We start from the raw sequence: 16,520 nt of genomic DNA on the forward strand, positions 1-16,520 counted from the left end.
AATCTCACCAGGCTCAAGGTTGACTCAGCCTTCCATCCTTTCGAGGTAGGTAAAATGAGGACCCGGATTGTGGGGGCAATAAACTGACTTTGTATAAAAAAGAACACTGCTTAGGGGGGGCCAAAAACCCTACTAAGCAGGTATATACAAAAGTATGAAGGCTATTGCTTAACGCATTATAAGACGCCCTGAGTCTCCGAAGAAGGGCGGCATATAAATCGAACCAATAAATAAATAAGTAAATAAATAAATAAATAAATAAATAAATATTTTTTATCTATCTATCTATCTATCTATCTATCTATCTATCTATCTATCTATCTATCTATCTATCTGGAGTGAAATCCAGCAGGTTCTGGAGAACTGGTAGCGGAAATTTTGAGCAGTTCAGAGAACCGGTAGCAGAAATTTTGAGTAGTTCGGAAAACCAGCAAAGACCACCTCTGGCTGGCCCTAGAGTGGGTTGGGAATGGGGATTTTGCAGTATCCTTCCCCTGGAATGGGGTGGGAATGGCGATTTTGCAGTATCCTTCCCCTGGAGTGGGGAGGGAATGGGGATTTTGCAGTAACCTTCCCCTGCCATGCCCACCAAGCTACTCTCCCCAAGGCACACCATGCCCCCCCAAGCCACGCCCACAGAACCGGTAGTAAAAAAAATTAATTTCATCACTGATATAGATATAGATATAGATATATATGATATATATATGATAACTGCAGTAAGATTCCTATATGCTCAAAAGTGGAAAAGTACAAGGAATGGTTGGTGAAGATGATGGAATTTACAGAGATAGCTAAATTTACTTTCTTGATTAGAGAAAAGACAATAATTACATTTATGGCTGACTGGAAACTCCTTATAAACCCTTTACACACACACACACACAGAGTGTGGTCTTGATAGTTAGAAAGCAATTGGATAATAGAAAAAAAATCTTTTTGAAAAGAGGAAAGAAAGGGTAGAAGGGCAACTCCGAATGCAATTAAAATGTCTTATTTTTAATGCTTTAAGAAAAAAAATATATATGTATGATTAATTATGTATAAGAAAATGTTCCGTTTGTATTATGGGTATAAAAAAATAAAACTGAAAAAACTTTTTTAAAAAAGCCAACTTTTTAAACCATAGGGTAAGAGGTAACTTCGTAATTCTATTTATATTTGCTGTAAAGAAAATTGGTAGATTTTTCTATGTTTTTTCTTTTCTTTTTGCACTCTTTTTTTAAAAATTCTGCATCAGCTTGTTTAAGTTTTTAACACATATCCATGTCCAACGTAGGAGATGGGCAGCTATACAGAATCAACGAACGAACGAACGAACGAACGAATGAAAACTGAGATGGACGTTTAGTGGAAATCATCTTGCCTTTTTTTAAACCATACCCTGCAGATTCCCTTGGAAACTCGTTAAGGTTAGTCAGTTTAATTAACAGATTCACAACAGGGGTGGGTTCTACTTACCTTTACTACTGGTTCACAACGGGAAGCTTCTGCACATGCGCAGATCACCCGTAATGACATCGGGGTTGGTGGGTGGAGCCTCCCGCCGGTTTTACTACTGGTTCTATAGAATCGGACCGAACCGGGGGCAACCCACCACTGATTCACAGAGTTGGAAGGGACCTTGTAGGCCATCTAATCCAATCCCCAGCCCGAGCAGAAGACTCTACCCTACACCATTTCTGAAAGATGGCAGCCCTGCACTTTTTCTAGAGCCGTGATGGCACGTGTGCCGGAAGTGGCACACCCGCCATCACTCCAGCCCAGCTCCACCAATCATGTGCGTGCGCCTTCCACCGGCCAGCTGGTCTTCGGGTCTCTGCCGCGCATGCGCAGGGGTGGGTGGGGGCCGCCAGTGTCGACTGGCGGCCCCCAGGGGGAGAGCCTTCTCTGTGGGGGCACCTACCATCTGGAACGAGCTCCCCCCCAGAGATACGGAGGATCCCGGACCTGCGCACGTTTCGTCGTGCTCTCAAAACTTTTTTATTTCAGCAGGCTGGCCTGGCCTAACTCTCCTCTTTTAAATTTTTAATTCGTTTGATTTTATAAATTGGGTGTTTTAATCTGTGTTTCGGCCAAAATATTTAATAATTTTAAGGGATTTAAATTTAAGGGACTGGTTTATGCTATGGCCTCAGGTTTGTGGTTGGCCATCCTTCTACCTGGGAAAGTTTCTCAGGTGGCCGTGGCATTCAAAAGGTAAGTCTCCTCGCCTCACACTTGCATGCAAGTATTTATTTATTTATTTATTGGTTCGATTTCTATGCCGCCCTTCTCTGGAGACTCAGGGCGGCTTACAATGCGTTAAGCAACAGTCTTCATACTTTTGTATATACCCACTTTGTAGGGCTTTCGGCTCCCCTTTAAGCGGTGTTCTTTTTTTTATACAAAGTCAGCTTATTGCCCCCACAATCCGGGTCCTCATTTTACCTACCTCGCAAGGATGGAAGGCTGAGTCAACCTTGAGCCTGGTGAGATTTGAACTTGCAGTAATTGCAGGCAGCTGGCAGCTAAGTGCTACTTTAACAGCACTTTAGTCTGCTGCGCCACCAAGGCTCTTTGCATTTGCCCCTTGCATTTTTATTTTTAATTTTTAAATTGTGCAAACTGATGCAAAAGGAGACATTCAAGCAGGCAAGTTTGGCCTGGGGCTTTTTTTTTTTTTTTTTAAATCAACTTCTTACTGCTGGCAAGAATGAATGGATTGATTTCCCGACCTGCTCCGTTGGGATCGATGTAAATTTTATCAATCAGATTCCCACAACTGTTGCTCGACGTCGGACATTATGGTGTCGTGTTCACACAACTGCTGCCCAGCCACATTTCACACAGGTCCGTCTGCCTGGCCAGTGGTGCGAATGGGGAAGTTGTGGGATTCGGCCGGGATTCCTCCGGTGGGGAAAACCCACTAACATTCCCAGTGCCAAATGTCTCTGGAGCTTCTCAGCCATCTCAGGTCACAATTGTCCCAAAGGGTGCTCTTTTTCCCAAAAGGCAACAGGACTTTCTGAGTTTTTTTTTCTTTGAAGACGTTTTGCTTCTCATCCAAGAAGCTTCTTCAGCTCTGACTTCCAGCCCCACCCCCTCCAGTTCAGAGCTGAAGAAGCTTCTTGGATGAGAAGCCAAACATCTTCTTTTTATATATATAAAGTTTTTTATTTTTTAAACAAGCATTTAATGCATCCGTCATTCCTTCCACGTGACATCTCGGTGTTTTTCTCCAAGCATTCTTCTTTTTGTTGCTTCTGTCTTCGTTCTCATCGAATCAATTACAACAATTCATCACTAACATAATACTCTAATTATAGCATTTTTATACCTAACTATTCGTTTACTTATTTATCTCTCTTTTCTAACCGATAGTAGAATTGATTCCATATCTTAAAAGTCTTCTGAATCTTCTGAGAAGCGAAAGGTCTTCAAAGAAAAAAACAATTCATCACCAACAAAATATTCTTAATTATAGCATTTTTATACCTAACTATTTATTTACTTATTTATCTCTCTTTTCTAATCGATAGTAGAATTGATTCCATATCTTAAAAGTCTTCTGAATCTTCTGAGAAGCGAAACGTCTTCAAAGAAAAAAACAATCACTAACAAAATATTCTAATTATACCATTTTTATACCTAACTATTCATTTACTTATTTATCTCTCTTTTCTAACCAATCGTAGAATTGATTCCATATCTTAAGTCTTCTAAATCTTCTGAGAAGCAAAAGGTCTTCAAAGAAAAAAACAATTCATCACTAACAAAATATTCTAATGATAGCATTTTTATACCTAATTATTCATTTACTTATTTATCTCTCTTTTCTAACCGATAGTAGAATTGATTCCATATCATAAAAGTATCCTGAATCTTCCGAGAAGCGAAACCTCTTCAAAGAAAAAGAAAAAAAATCCCAGAAAGTCCAGTTGCCTCTTGGGTAGGTGCGTGGGGGAAAGCACCTTTGGAATTCCCAGCGGCGCCAACGTCTCACGGCACGTGTAAACGCCGTTGGGGGTGACAAGGGGAGAGCTCCATTTCCCTTTTTCTCCGGAGCCGTCCCCCGCCCCAAAAAAAAAACACAAAAAAAGCCGGACCGGGGTAGGGGGTAGGGAGGGGGGTCCCAACTAGGCAAGCCAAGCGGTGCCGTTCAGCCCGACAGAGGGCAGCGCTTTCAACCGGAGGTTCGTAAGTAACGTCTGGATGGATGGCAGGAGGAAGGCGGCTTTGTTCTGCCCCTCCGGGACCCGGCCACGAGAAAAAAAAAAGGGGGGGGAAGGATGCTCCAGCTAGCCCACCCCCCCAAATCCCTGCTCCAGCGCCTAGAGGGGAGGAGGGGAGGCAGGGGAGGGTCTCCACCCAGGGGTGGGGGGAGGAAAGGGGTCCAGGCGCGCCCCCCCTCCTCCGAATTGGGGAGGGGACGGGACTCCAGCGGGCTGAAATCTGCCGGGCTTCTCTGCTCCAGCCTCCTTCCAGCCCTGGCCCGGCTTTGACGTCAAGGAAAGGAGGGGAGAAAAAAGCAAAAAGGGGCGGCCGAGGGGAGGAGGAGGGAAGGAGAAGGCAGGGGAGGCGCTCGCCCAGCCAAGCGCAACGCAGCGCAGCGCAGCGGAGAGGAAAGAGAACGCGAGAGGCAGGGAGAGAAGCAGCAGCAGCAGCAGCCCCGGCCGCGCCAGGAGCACCATCGGCAGCCGCTCGGCCAACTTCGCCCCGGTCCAAGCCGCGGGAGTGGGGGTCCTTCGCGTCCGCTTGGGATGTGATTGCTCGCCCGTCCGTCCGTCCTTCCTTCTTCCTTCCATCCATCCTTTCCTCCTCCTTCCACGCTCCCTCCTTCCTTCCTTCCTTCCTTCCTTCCCTGCTTCCTTCTTTCTCTCTCGGAGCTGGGAAGAGCCGAAAGCAAAGGAACCCCCAAAGGCTCCCCGAGAAAGAGGTAAGTCAACCCGTCCGGAGCTGCCCAGGTTTGGGGAAGGGGGAAAAAAGGAGGAGGAGGAGGAGGAGGAGGAGAAGCCAACGAGGGGTTATTGTTCTCGCTTTGTCCGGCCAGACCCCCCCCCAGGACCGGCCAGACCCCCCCACTTTTCCCCAGGTGGCTGGGAATCCCGAGTGGGGAGGGGGATGCAGGGAATGAAAGCAGAGCCTTCCCCCCCCCACCACCACCCCGGAGGAAGAAAGAAAGAAAGAAAAAAAAAAGGAGGGGGGTTTCCTCTGAGAGCGCCCCCTCCCCACCATTCCGGCTTTGGCAACTCCAGGGGAGTTTCCTGGAGGGAGGGAAGGAGGGAGAGACCCCTCCCCATCTCTCTCTCTCTCTCCTCCCTCCCCCCCAATCAGGTGGCAGCGCCCCCTCCCCCGCTTTTGGCCTCGGCCACGCGTGGGATCGACGCCCCCTCCCCTATTTGGGAGAGAGGGGCGTCCCTTCTCCCCCCCCACCCTTCTTTCCATGCAACCCCCTCCCCTCCACCCGCTGATTGGAAATTAATTACCGGGCTGGGCTGTTGTTTGAGGGGGGGGAGAGAGAGAGAGAGAGAGAAGGAAGCGAAGGAGCGAGAGAGACAAAGGGAACCGAGCCCCTCCGGAGGGAGGCTGAGCCCAGAGGGTCCTCCTCCCCATCCATTCTGCCTCCCCCCTCCCCAAAAGCCCCAGTGGGGGTCTCTTCGCCCAGCTTGGCTCTCGTTGGCGGTGGGGGCGGTGGGTGTCTTCGCCTGGGGGGTGGGGGGGGGTGGAGAAGGGGGCTTATTTAGTATTTCTTTTGCGGGCTTTGGGTGGGGGGGCTTCTCCATCCCCGCCGCCTCTCCTGCGGGGGAGCTCCGGGGCGCTGCTGTCCAGCTTCGGAGCTTGGCCCGAAAGAAAGAAAGAGAAAAAGAAAGAAAGAAAGAAAGAGAGAAAAAGAAAGAAAGAAAGAGAGAAAAAGCAGGCGAGTCGCGAACCGGGGGTCTCTCCGGCCAAAAGAGAAGCGGATCGGCTTCTTCTTTGCCACGGGCGGTGGGCGCACAACTCAGCCTCCGCGGGTGAGTGGGTGGGTGGGATTGCAACCCCGCGCCCTTTCCACGCACTCCCCCCCCCTTTCTGGGCAGTTGGGGTTGGCATTTGGAGGGGGGTTTTTTTTTTGAGGAGGGGGCTTGCACGGTCTGTGTGTAATGTTGGTCCTTTTAGAGCTCCCCAACCTTTTTTGGGCCACATGCCCCCCCCCAAGTATCTCTAAAATCCGGATGCTGACCACCGCCTACTCCCCCTCCCACATATTCAAAAAGTGAACTCCCTACTCAACGCGGAGGAAGCCTAAAAAAGGCCATTGACTTGGTTTAAACAAGTGGCCCCCCCCTGTTAAAAATCAAATTGCACCCCCCCTTCCTTGTGGGGTGTGGGACCCACGTTGGGCACCCCTGTTTTAGAGGAACTACCTTGCTAGAAAAACAGCTTTGCCCCTCCCTCCCTCCCTCTCTCTCTCTGTGTGTCTCTTCCCCACTCTCTTTTTTTCCTCCTGGTTTTTGCTTTCTCTTTTCTTCCTGTGTGTTGGGGCGGCTCTGTTTTGCTCGGGATCAGGTTTCACCTTCCTTCCCAGCTGACTTTCTGCCCCTGTTCTTTTGCAGAGATGACACCCGCCTTGTGTGAGTGTGTTATGTGTACATATCAAGAACTTGGCAAAGGGCCCGTTTACTCCGCCTTGGAGGGGGTGGTTGGCTGGCAGTGCCTGGGGTTGCAGCATTGGGACCCCCAGTGCTTTGGGGCCCCTCGCCCCTCCACAGGTGTGGGGGTGGGTGGGGAGGTGGAGGCAGATCTGCTGCCAGATCCCTTCCTGGAGTTCCCCCCCCCCCATCTGCCAAGAAGAGTGCCAAAAGGATCCTTCAACAGGGTTTCTTTTGAGCAACACCTTTGTGGCTTTCAGAGGAACTCAAAAGCTTTCTGGAAATCGGTTGTTTTGCTCCTGGTCTGCCATGTTACGAGAGGTGCTTTATTTCTTCAGAGAAAACCCAAATAAGCTGACTTCCCCCCCCCCCCTTTGCCCCACAGGTGATTCTTGTTAGATGTTTTTTTGTGTTATTTATTTGCATTGGGCTCATTTTTCCAGAATTGGGCAGCTGGTATTTGCAAACCTTTGGGGAAAAAAAGGAGCTCTGATAAGAGCTCTTGCTGTTTGTAGGGGGGTGGGGCGGGGGGGGGTTTTACACACCCCTCCACGCCGCTCCTTTTTCCTCCCCAACCTCTCCGGTTCCTCCGCTTTTATGTTATGAAGTTCCTTCTTTGGTTCAGGAATTCCAAAACACACATTTGATTGATTCCCCCAGAGTTTGTTTACATGAGTAGAAAGGCAGGGGAGACACCCAGTATTCTGTGTAGTTGTGTGTTTGTTGTTGTTGTTGCAAAGTGTTGCCTCGGCCAGGACACACACACACACACACACACACACACACACTTGTTCCTTTTGAGCCTTAAGAGAAAAAGTTGCCAGTTGATCTGAAATAATCCGGCTGGATTTTGCTCTTGTGCCATACATTTGAGGCAGCTGGGGTGGGTGGGAAATCAACAGGTCAGGCTTTGGGGTGGGGGGCATGTGGGAAGGAAGGGAAGGGTCCTTGGTGTTCTCTGAGCTTGGCTCTTTTCTTGCAGACTTTTTTTTTCATTACCCAAACTAGGTAACATCATCAGTGCTAGGAGGAGAGAGGTTGCTAAAAAGAGGAGGAGGAGGTAGAGGAAGAGGAGGAGATAGATTAGATGGATGGATGGATGGATGGATGGATGGATGGAGAGATCCTTAGTGCTCTCTGAGCTTGGTTGTTTTATTGAATTGTTTTAAATTTGGGCCAAAGTCACGTAATTCTTTTAATAATTTTAAATTTTGTATTGGTATGTGTTTTAGTTCTGGCTGTGCACCGCCCTGAGTCCACTAGGAGAAGGGCGGTATACAAATTGAATAAAATAAATAAATAATAAATTTATTTATTTATTTATTTATTTATTAGATTTATATGCTGCCCTTCTCCGGAGACTCAGGGCGGCTTACAATGCATTAAGTTTTCTTTTAGATATCTCACTATCCAAAGTAGGTAACATCAGTGCTAGAAGTAGGGGATTGCGAGGAGGAGGAGGAGAGAGAGTGGGGGGAGGAGATGATGGATAGGAGAGATCCTCGGTGCTCTCTGAGCTTGGCAGTTTTCTTGCAGTCGAAACGTCTGCAAGAAAAGAGCCAAGCTCAGTGAGCACCAAGGAGCCCTCAGTCCTCCTCCTCCTCTTCCTCTCCATAAACCCCCACTCCCTGATGATGTTCCCTAGGTTGGTAATGAGACGTCTGCAAGAAAATATCCAAAATCAGAGAGCACCAGGGACCCCACAATTCTCCTCCTCCCTCCTCTCCACAAACCTCATTCTCTTCTAGCACTGATGATGTTCCCTAGTTGGGTCATGAAACGCCTGCAAGAGAACAGCCAAGCTCAAGAGAGCCCCCCTCCCCCTCATTTCAAACCCAAGCTACAAATATTCTCCTTTATTGGAGGAAGGAAAAGCCAGCACACGGGGAGATCTGCCAGCAAAGCTGTTTGTAACTGATGCTTCAACAAGCCAACCTTTGATAGGAGCTACACTGCTGTCACTACCTGATGGGCTCCGAGGATGTACTGGGGATCGCTTGCTTCAAAGCTTTTAACATGGGGTTCACATAACCCCATGTTATGTGGGGGTTATGTGAAGGCAGCTGGCTAGATTGTGGTTCGGTGAGTTGATGGTTTGGAGTGTCGTGTAGCCGGGCAATTGAGTGCATTCACCAAATCGGAGATTAATGTCTTTGGCGGACGATTCGTAGCCTGCGTGCTAGGAAGACAATCTCTCCCATTAAATTTAGGCTTGTTGGAATCTCATTAGCAATGGCTTCGGAGGAGACAATGGGAGCTTTCAAAGCACCAGGCAACAGTTGGTCTGCGGGATCGAGTGACAAGTCGTTTCCATTATTATTATTTTTTTAAAAAAATAAAACGGAAGGAACGGCGGAGAGCTGTCCTTCGCTATTAGCAGAGAATGGAGCCTCCATGTCGAGAGGCAGGGTACCTTTGAGTCTTCTGCTGGATGTGGAGAAGAGATCCATGTCCATCTTGAGCTCTACTAGGAAGTCTTTAGATGTGCTGGGCTGGGAAAATGAACTCTGCGCAAACTCTAGAGCTGAGGGATTTCTCTGGATTGCTTCTGGATCCAGAAGGAAAAACCATATGCACAGGTGGCAACTGTGAGGGGGATCTTGGAGTCCTAGTGGACAACCATTTAAATAGGAGCCAGCTGTGTGCAGCAGCTGCCAAAAAAGCCAACACAGTTCTAGGCTGCATCAACAGAGGGAGAGAATCAAGATCACAGGAAGTGTTAATACCACTTTATAAGGCCTTGGTAAGGCCACACTTGGAATACGGCATCCAGTTTTGGTCGCCACCATGTAAAAAAGATGTGGAGACTCTAGAAAGAGTGCAGAGAAGAGCAATAAAGATAATTAGGACATTGGAGGCTAAAACATATGAAGAACGGTTGCAGGAACTGGGTATGTCTAGTTTAATGAAAAGAAGGACTAGGGGAGACAGGATAGCAGTCTTCCAATCTCTCAGGGGCTGCCCCAAAGAAGAGGGAGTCAAGCTATTCTCCAAAGCCCCTGAAGGCAGGACAAGAAGCAACGGGTGGAAACTAATCAAAGAGAGAAGCAACTTAGAATTAAGGAGAAATTTCCTGACAGTCAGAACAATTAATCAGTGGAACTGCTTGCCACCAGAAGTCATGAATGCTCCAACACTGGCAGTTTTAAAGAAGATGTTGGATAACCATTTGTCTGAAGTGGTGTAGGATTTCCTGCCAAGGCAGGGGGTTGGACTAGAAGACCTCCAAGGTCCCTTCCGACTCTTGTTATTCTGCTTCCGTCGTCCTTTCATTCCAAATCAGATGAGAGATGAAGATCTGGGCAGCCGCTGCGTGTGATGTTATTTTGAGAGGGGGGCGGGGGGAGAGAATGGATTTTCCCATCCTTTCCGTCTGTATTCCTGGAAGTTTTCCAATCTGTCACTGACTCGGCGAGCGGAGCCAAAGAGCGGTCATGCTTTCAAATTAATTAATACGGGCGTATCAGCGCTCAGCGTTGTGTTTATACAAGACAGGATGGCGGAAAAAAGGGGAAACCGTGTCACAGCCTGTTCCTTTCTGCGCTCGGATTTTGCTTATCCCTCTTCCTGATCTTCCTTTCTTTTGCTCTGCCGGGATTCCTGCCTCCTCTTAGCCTGGCAAGGAATCTTCTTGGAAGGTAGAAGGAATTGGGAGCATGCCGCCTTGCGTGGATTTTCCCAGGCTCCCGTGGAGGCGGGGCTGGGGAGGGCCTGGCGGGGGGGGATAGGAGGACGCGCATCACGGCAAAAATAATTCAACGCATTCGTTTATTTATTTTTTATTTAGAAGGTTTACGCGGCTGCGTTTCTGAAACAGAATTCTGGGCGACTCGTCACCCTGACCAAACAAAGGGCGTTTTGTTTATTTTGATTTCTTTACTAAATTTCTGTGCCGCCCATCGACTCCGGCTGGCGATAAACCCAAGAAAGATAAAAGCATAAATCATAAAATGAAAACTGGCAACCCAATGGTTTTTTTTTTTTCCTGTGGAAGTCCATTCCTACTCCCACACCATTCCAAGGATGTTCATCCCAAATTTTCAGGAGGCAACTGGACTTTGTGGGTTTTTTTCTTTTGAAGACGTTTCGCTTCTCACCCGAGAAGCTTCTTCAACTCTGACTGGATGGCGGGGAATGGAAGGATTGATACTCCTTGCAGACAGCTGGTCATTTGCATCCTTTTAGAGGGTCCTTGAAGCCCTTGGAGGTTTATTTGTGTTCTCAGGATCCCCTGAGTGGTGCAAATGGTTCCTGTAGTCTTAAATTTTTTCCCCCTCTGAAAATTCATTCTGGGTTTTTTTTTCTTTTGAAGACATTTCGCTTCTCATCCGAGAAGCTTCTTCCGCTCTTGACTGGATGGGTGGGGAAATGGAAAGATTTCTACTTGATGGAACGGAAGGATTTGCAGGATTTAATCCTTCCCTTTCTCCCCCGCCTCCCCCCCCATTCAGTCAGAGCGGAGGAAGCTTCTTGGGTGAGAAGTGAAACGTCTTCAAAAGAAAAAGAAAAAAACCCCAGAAAGTGCAGTTCCCTCTTGGGAAAAAAAGAGCACTTTTTGGGTCCTAAGTCCCATTTTCCTTCATTATAACTTTTAACCATCACTTACATCAGAGGTCTCCAAACTTGGCAGCTTTAAGACTTGTGGACTTCAACTCCCAGAATTCTCCAGCCAGCATAGCTGGCTGGAGAATTCTGGGAGTTAAAATCCACAAGTCTTAAAGCTGCTAAGTTTGAGGACCCCTGATTTACATGAACTGTACTTGTTGTGCATTTGCGGAGTAGATGCATATTCTTATCTATCTATCTATCTATCTATCTATCTATCTATCTATCTATCTATCTATCTATCGGTTCGGTTTATATGCCGCCTTTTTCCGGAGACTCAGGGCAGCTTACAATGCGTTAAGCAATAGCCTTCATACTTTTGTATATACCTGCTTAGTAGGGCTTTTGGCCCCCCCAAGCGGTGTTCTTTTTTATACGAAGTCAGCTTATTGCCCCCACAATCCGGGTCCTCGTTTTACCTACCTCGGAAGGATGGAAGGCTGAGTCAACCTTGAGCCTGGTGAGATTTGAACTCGCAGTAATTGCAGGCAGCTGGTGCTCCTTAACAGCACTTTAGTCTGCTGCACCACCAAGGCTCTTCTTGTTGGAAGGGAGCGCTTGCATCTCTCAGCTCCCCACCAACGTTTTCCTTCTTTCCAAGCCAGGTGCAATGGGGATGGAGGCAGGGGTGGGTTCTAAATTTTTTTACTACCAGTTCTGTGAGCGTGGCTTATTTTGTGGGTGTGGCTTGGAGGTCATGTGACTAGGTGGGCATGGCTAGCTGGTCAGGGTCATTTCTGGAAGGTCCTCGCACTTACGACCAGTCCTCGCACTTACGACCAGTCCTCGCACTTACGACCCGACTCATTTGTTTGCTTTTAACACTGATCAGCTGTAGATGGCCCTTTGAAGCCCCGCGCCTCTAGTCATCAGCTGGGCCTCAGGAGGCAGCAATAGATTGGGGGTGGGAACAAATAAAAGGTAAGAATAATGTGGGTGGGAGGGCGCGGAGGGAGAACCGGTTCGGTGATGTCATATCGTCACTGCTACCGGCTCGGCCGAACCGGGAGGGACCCACCACTGGATGGAGGGGGAAAACACGGGGGTTTTTCGGTCCTCTTTTTCTTTTGGGGAGCAGGACTAGCTTCCCCCCTCCAACCTCTGGAGCAGAGGGACGGGGAGGACGGCAGCCACGTTCCTTCGACTGGAAGCCAGCATCCTGCCTGCCTCGGTCCCTTGATCCCCGGAGCTCTCTTTTGATCTCGGGTTTCTGCGGTTTTTCCTCCGGGGCGAAGCGGCTGGGCGGCTTCCAGAGAAGCCGAGTGATGTCTTCCAGGGTTGAGGTTCTGCAACTTCAAAACACGGGCAGGCAAAGCCGGCTCTGGCTCTTTCCAAGCCCTGGGCCCGTTTTCCGGCCAGGTTAGCAGGAAAGAGAGCTGCGGTCGGCTTTTTGACCCCGTTTTGGCGTGTGCCAGCATGGCAGCTGGGTCACTGCCCTGGATTCTAGGCCTTTGGAGCCGGTGACTCAGAGGCTGTTAGAGAACAAAGGTGCAAGTTAGCCTTTGGGACTAACTTTCTCACCCCACCCCCAACCCCACCCCCTGCAGGAGAGAAAAGCCCTGTATGGGTAGTCCTCAACTTATGACTCCAATGGAGCCCAAAAGACCAGAACACGAATTAGAATTAGAATTAGAATTAGAATTAGAATTAGAATTAGAATTAGAATTAGAATTAGAATTAGAATTAGAATTAGAATTAGAATTAGAATTAGAATTAGAATTAGAATTAGAATTAGAATTAGAATTAGAATTAGAATTAGAATTGAAGGGAGAGAGGAGAGGAGAGAAGAAGGGAAGGGAAGGGAAGGGAAGGGAAGGGAAGGGAAGGGAAGGGAAGGAAAGGAAAGGAAAGGAAAGGAAAGGAAAGGAAAGGAAAGGAAAGGAAAGGAAAGGAAAGGAAAGGAAAGGAGAGTGGGAGGGAGGAAGAGGAGGAGAAGGAGGAATTGGGACTAGACTGGACTAGACTAATAACAGAGTTGGACCTTAGAGATCATCTAGTCCAACCCCCTGCCTAGGCAGGAAACCCTACACCACTTCAGACAAATGGTTGTCCAATCTCTTCTTAAAAACTTCCAGTGGACGGATAAAGCAGGAAGCATCCCCCCAGGGTACCAGGCTCGGGACGAGGAGCCAGGCTTTCAGTTCTTTCAGCACCTCTAAAGTTCCCTGGGTGGTTTTGAGTTAATCCAAGCTTTCTGTTCAGGTTGGATGTTGTGGGCATAAAAGGAAGGGACTCCGGAAGAAACGGGGGCTATCAACCCCCCCAAAATAAAACAGAAACTATAATCTCCACAGATCAGAAGCATTGCATCACCCTTTTTATGGTTCCTGGCATTCTCCGCAAACCAGAATTAAAATAGTAATGCGCCTGTAAAAATAGATTTTAAATCTTGAACTTGGCCCCTCTTGAGGTCGGAGCCCCCAAAATAGCAACAAGATGAACAAGAGAAGGCTATACCTTAATGCAAAAGATGATCACACACACACACACACACGCCAATAATTTGTATTTTTCCCAGCCTTGGCCCTTTTTTCTCCAGCTGTGACTTCCTGAAGCTGGGAGTTCTGGAGTAGCAGCCCCAGCACATCTGGAAAAGGCCAACGATGAGCAGCTGTAATGGAGCTGCATGATTCACTTAATAGCAACAATTCCTTTCACAACCGCTAACTGGGTGGTAAAATGAACAAATGAACAGAGTTGGAAGGGACCTTGGAGGACATCTAGTCCAACCCCCACACCTCCTACCCCAAGCAGGAGTCCCTGCACCATTTCTGGCAGATGGCAGCCCAGTCTTTTCTTGAAAGCTTCCAGCGATGAAGCTCCCACGTCGTCTGAGTTGGATATGACTCACTTAAAAACTGGCTGTTTAGCAACAACAACAATAAAATCTGGCCCCAATTGTGTTCGTAAATCGAGACTACCTGTAATGCCAGCGGCAGCGTAAATTTGCATTGGGCAGGAGGGCATGATGGAGGGGCCGCCAAGCGTGTTTTGCATTAGGATAGGGCCCCGAAGATGTTCTTCTCGTGGCAAGGAACTTGAGAATTCAGCATTGATCCGAAGATTTCCAGGGTTTTTTGCATTATTCGGGATACCCGGTTGAAGGCACCGTCCGTCTGCCCTGTTTGGGGCCGATGAGCCACCCACATCTGGTTTCTTGTCACTTGGCTATTTGACATTTGATCGTGGCTTTCCCCCCCCCAAAGGATTTGGAGAGAGAGAGAAAGAATAAAAACCCTTTTCTTTGTCAGATGTATTCTGCCTCCAGATTTTACAATACTCTGGCAAAGGTTTCTTCTCACGGTATTCCTTTCCTCCCTCTGCTTTCTCCTTTGTTCCCAGCCACAGGTAAACAAAGAACCATCTCAGTTTTGGGAGATTAGAGCCGAATCCGCTGTGCCTTTTTTGTTAAACCAGTTTTAACCCTTTTGAGCAGACAAAAATGGCTTTTTCTAGACTCCGGCAAGCGGTTAGGGTTAACCCTAACTCTAATCCAAATTTCTCCGGATTTGGAAGCTAAACAGAGTCAGACCCAGGGGTGGGGGCTGCTCTATGTGTTTTATTCTGTGCCTGTTTACCGCCCTGTTTCTTCGGGAGTAGGGCGGTATACAAATGAAATGAAATGAAATGGGGGTTCGGGAGAACCTCTAGCTAAGATTCTGTGCAGTTCGGAGAACCCTCAAAATCCCACTCCTGGCTAGCCCATCCCCTCCCACCCCACCCCTCCCAGGAGTCCCCACACGGCCCGTTTTGGATGCAGGTTAGTGCAGGGCGCGCACAGAGACTCGGGGAGGATGAAAAACGGGCCTACTGGAAGTTTGAGAAGGCCAGAAACGGGGCCATTTCCGGCCTCCAGAAGGCCTCCGGTGCCTGGGGAGGCCATTTTCACCCTCCCGGAGGCTCAAAAAAAACCTCCGGAGCCCGGGGAGGGCAAAAGACACCCACCCACCCACCTGTGATGCAGGAGGCTGACTAGGCCACGCCCACTATGACCACGCCCACCCAGCAACCAGGCAGAGAACCCCTTGCTAAAATTTTGCTAACTCCTGTTAGCATTTGAATGGGAGGGCTACCAGGCAGTTTGACTCTGGAGGCTACCGAGGGAAGTTGAAAAATCACCCCAGAGGAAGTCAGAAGTGGTGAATTTACATTCACAACGTTGCTAAGAAAGACACGTGATGTCCGTCTATCGTGTTCTAAGAGGACCTTGACGTCTAACGGGGTTGTGGGGTGTCCACCGTGGTGTCCGCAGGTGGCTAGTAAGGCCTCTACGGGCACGGAATGTTCTGCCACATGTCGGGCAGGCATTGTTGCAGCATTTGCAGCTCTGGCTTTGCGGAGTGCGCGCTTCTCTTGTGCTGTGGTTGTCCTTCCGTCTTCAGATGTCTGGCAGCTTTTCCAGTCTAGCACCAGCGGGATCCAAGTTAAACTTCTCCACCTCCGTGGAACCTCTTTTTTAGCCTAGCCTACCTCACAGGGTTGCTGTGCAGGGCTTAAATGAAACCATCGAGTCGCTCAAGGTTGTCATGTAAGCAACCTTGACGAGTTCCTGAAAGAAAGACATAGCGCAGGTTTGAAGGAACCGAACAGGTAGCGCTCAATTTACGACCACAACTGAGCCCCCCAAAATTTGGTAGCTAAATTGAGACCGTCGTTCAGTGAGCTTTTGTCCCATTTTACAAACTTTCTTGCCACAGCTGTTGAGTAAATTCAGTTGGTTAGTTCAGTTAGCAGAGCTTAGTTGTTGAGCAAATCTGGCTTCCTCCTCGACTTTGCTCATCAGAAGGCCTCAAAGAGGGATTGTGCGGCTCCCCAATACAACCGTCATAACTACGAGTCAGTTGCCAAGTGTCTGAATTTTGATCAGGGGACCGTGGGCGGGGGGGGAAGCTGCAATGGTCGTAAGGATGAAAAATGGTCATAAGTCACTTTTTTCAGTGCCGTTGTAACTGAATGATTGCCGTTGAATGATCACTAAACCATTGGTTCAGATTTAACAGATTTAACGGAGTTGGAAGGGACCTTGTAGGTCATCTAGTCCAACCCCCTGCCCAAGCAGGAGACCCTACACCATTTCTGACAGTGTCTTCTTGAAAGCCTCCAGTGATGAAGCTCCCACAACTTCCGAAGGCAACTTCTGTTCCTTGGGTTGATTGTTCTCACTCTCAAAAAATTCCTCCTTATTTCCAGGTTGAAAATCTCCTTGATTAGTTTCCATCTATTGTTTCTTGTCTGGCTTTCGGGTGCTTTGGAAAATAGCTCGACCCCCTTCCTCCTCTCTGTGGCAGCCCCTCAAATATTGGA

The 16,520-nt window shown here is 48.3% G+C and overlaps 1 protein-coding gene across 1 annotated transcript in view; it reads left to right on the forward strand.

The window, feature by feature from the left end:
* Window positions 1-3,994: 3,994 nt before the first annotated feature.
* SEMA4C (semaphorin 4C) overlaps window positions 3,995-16,520 on the forward strand; it is a 103,977-nt gene continuing 91,451 nt past the window's right edge. The window contains exon 1 of the mRNA XM_034435217.3: window positions 3,995-4,918. The gene's annotated coding sequence lies outside the window, so the exon portion shown is untranslated. The remainder of the gene's footprint in view (window positions 4,919-16,520) is intronic.

This window comes from Pantherophis guttatus, chromosome 9, assembly GCF_059756535.1.
Source record: "Pantherophis guttatus breed Tessera chromosome 9, ASM5975653v1, whole genome shotgun sequence".
Classification (NCBI taxonomy): Eukaryota; Metazoa; Chordata; class Lepidosauria; order Squamata; family Colubridae; genus Pantherophis; species Pantherophis guttatus.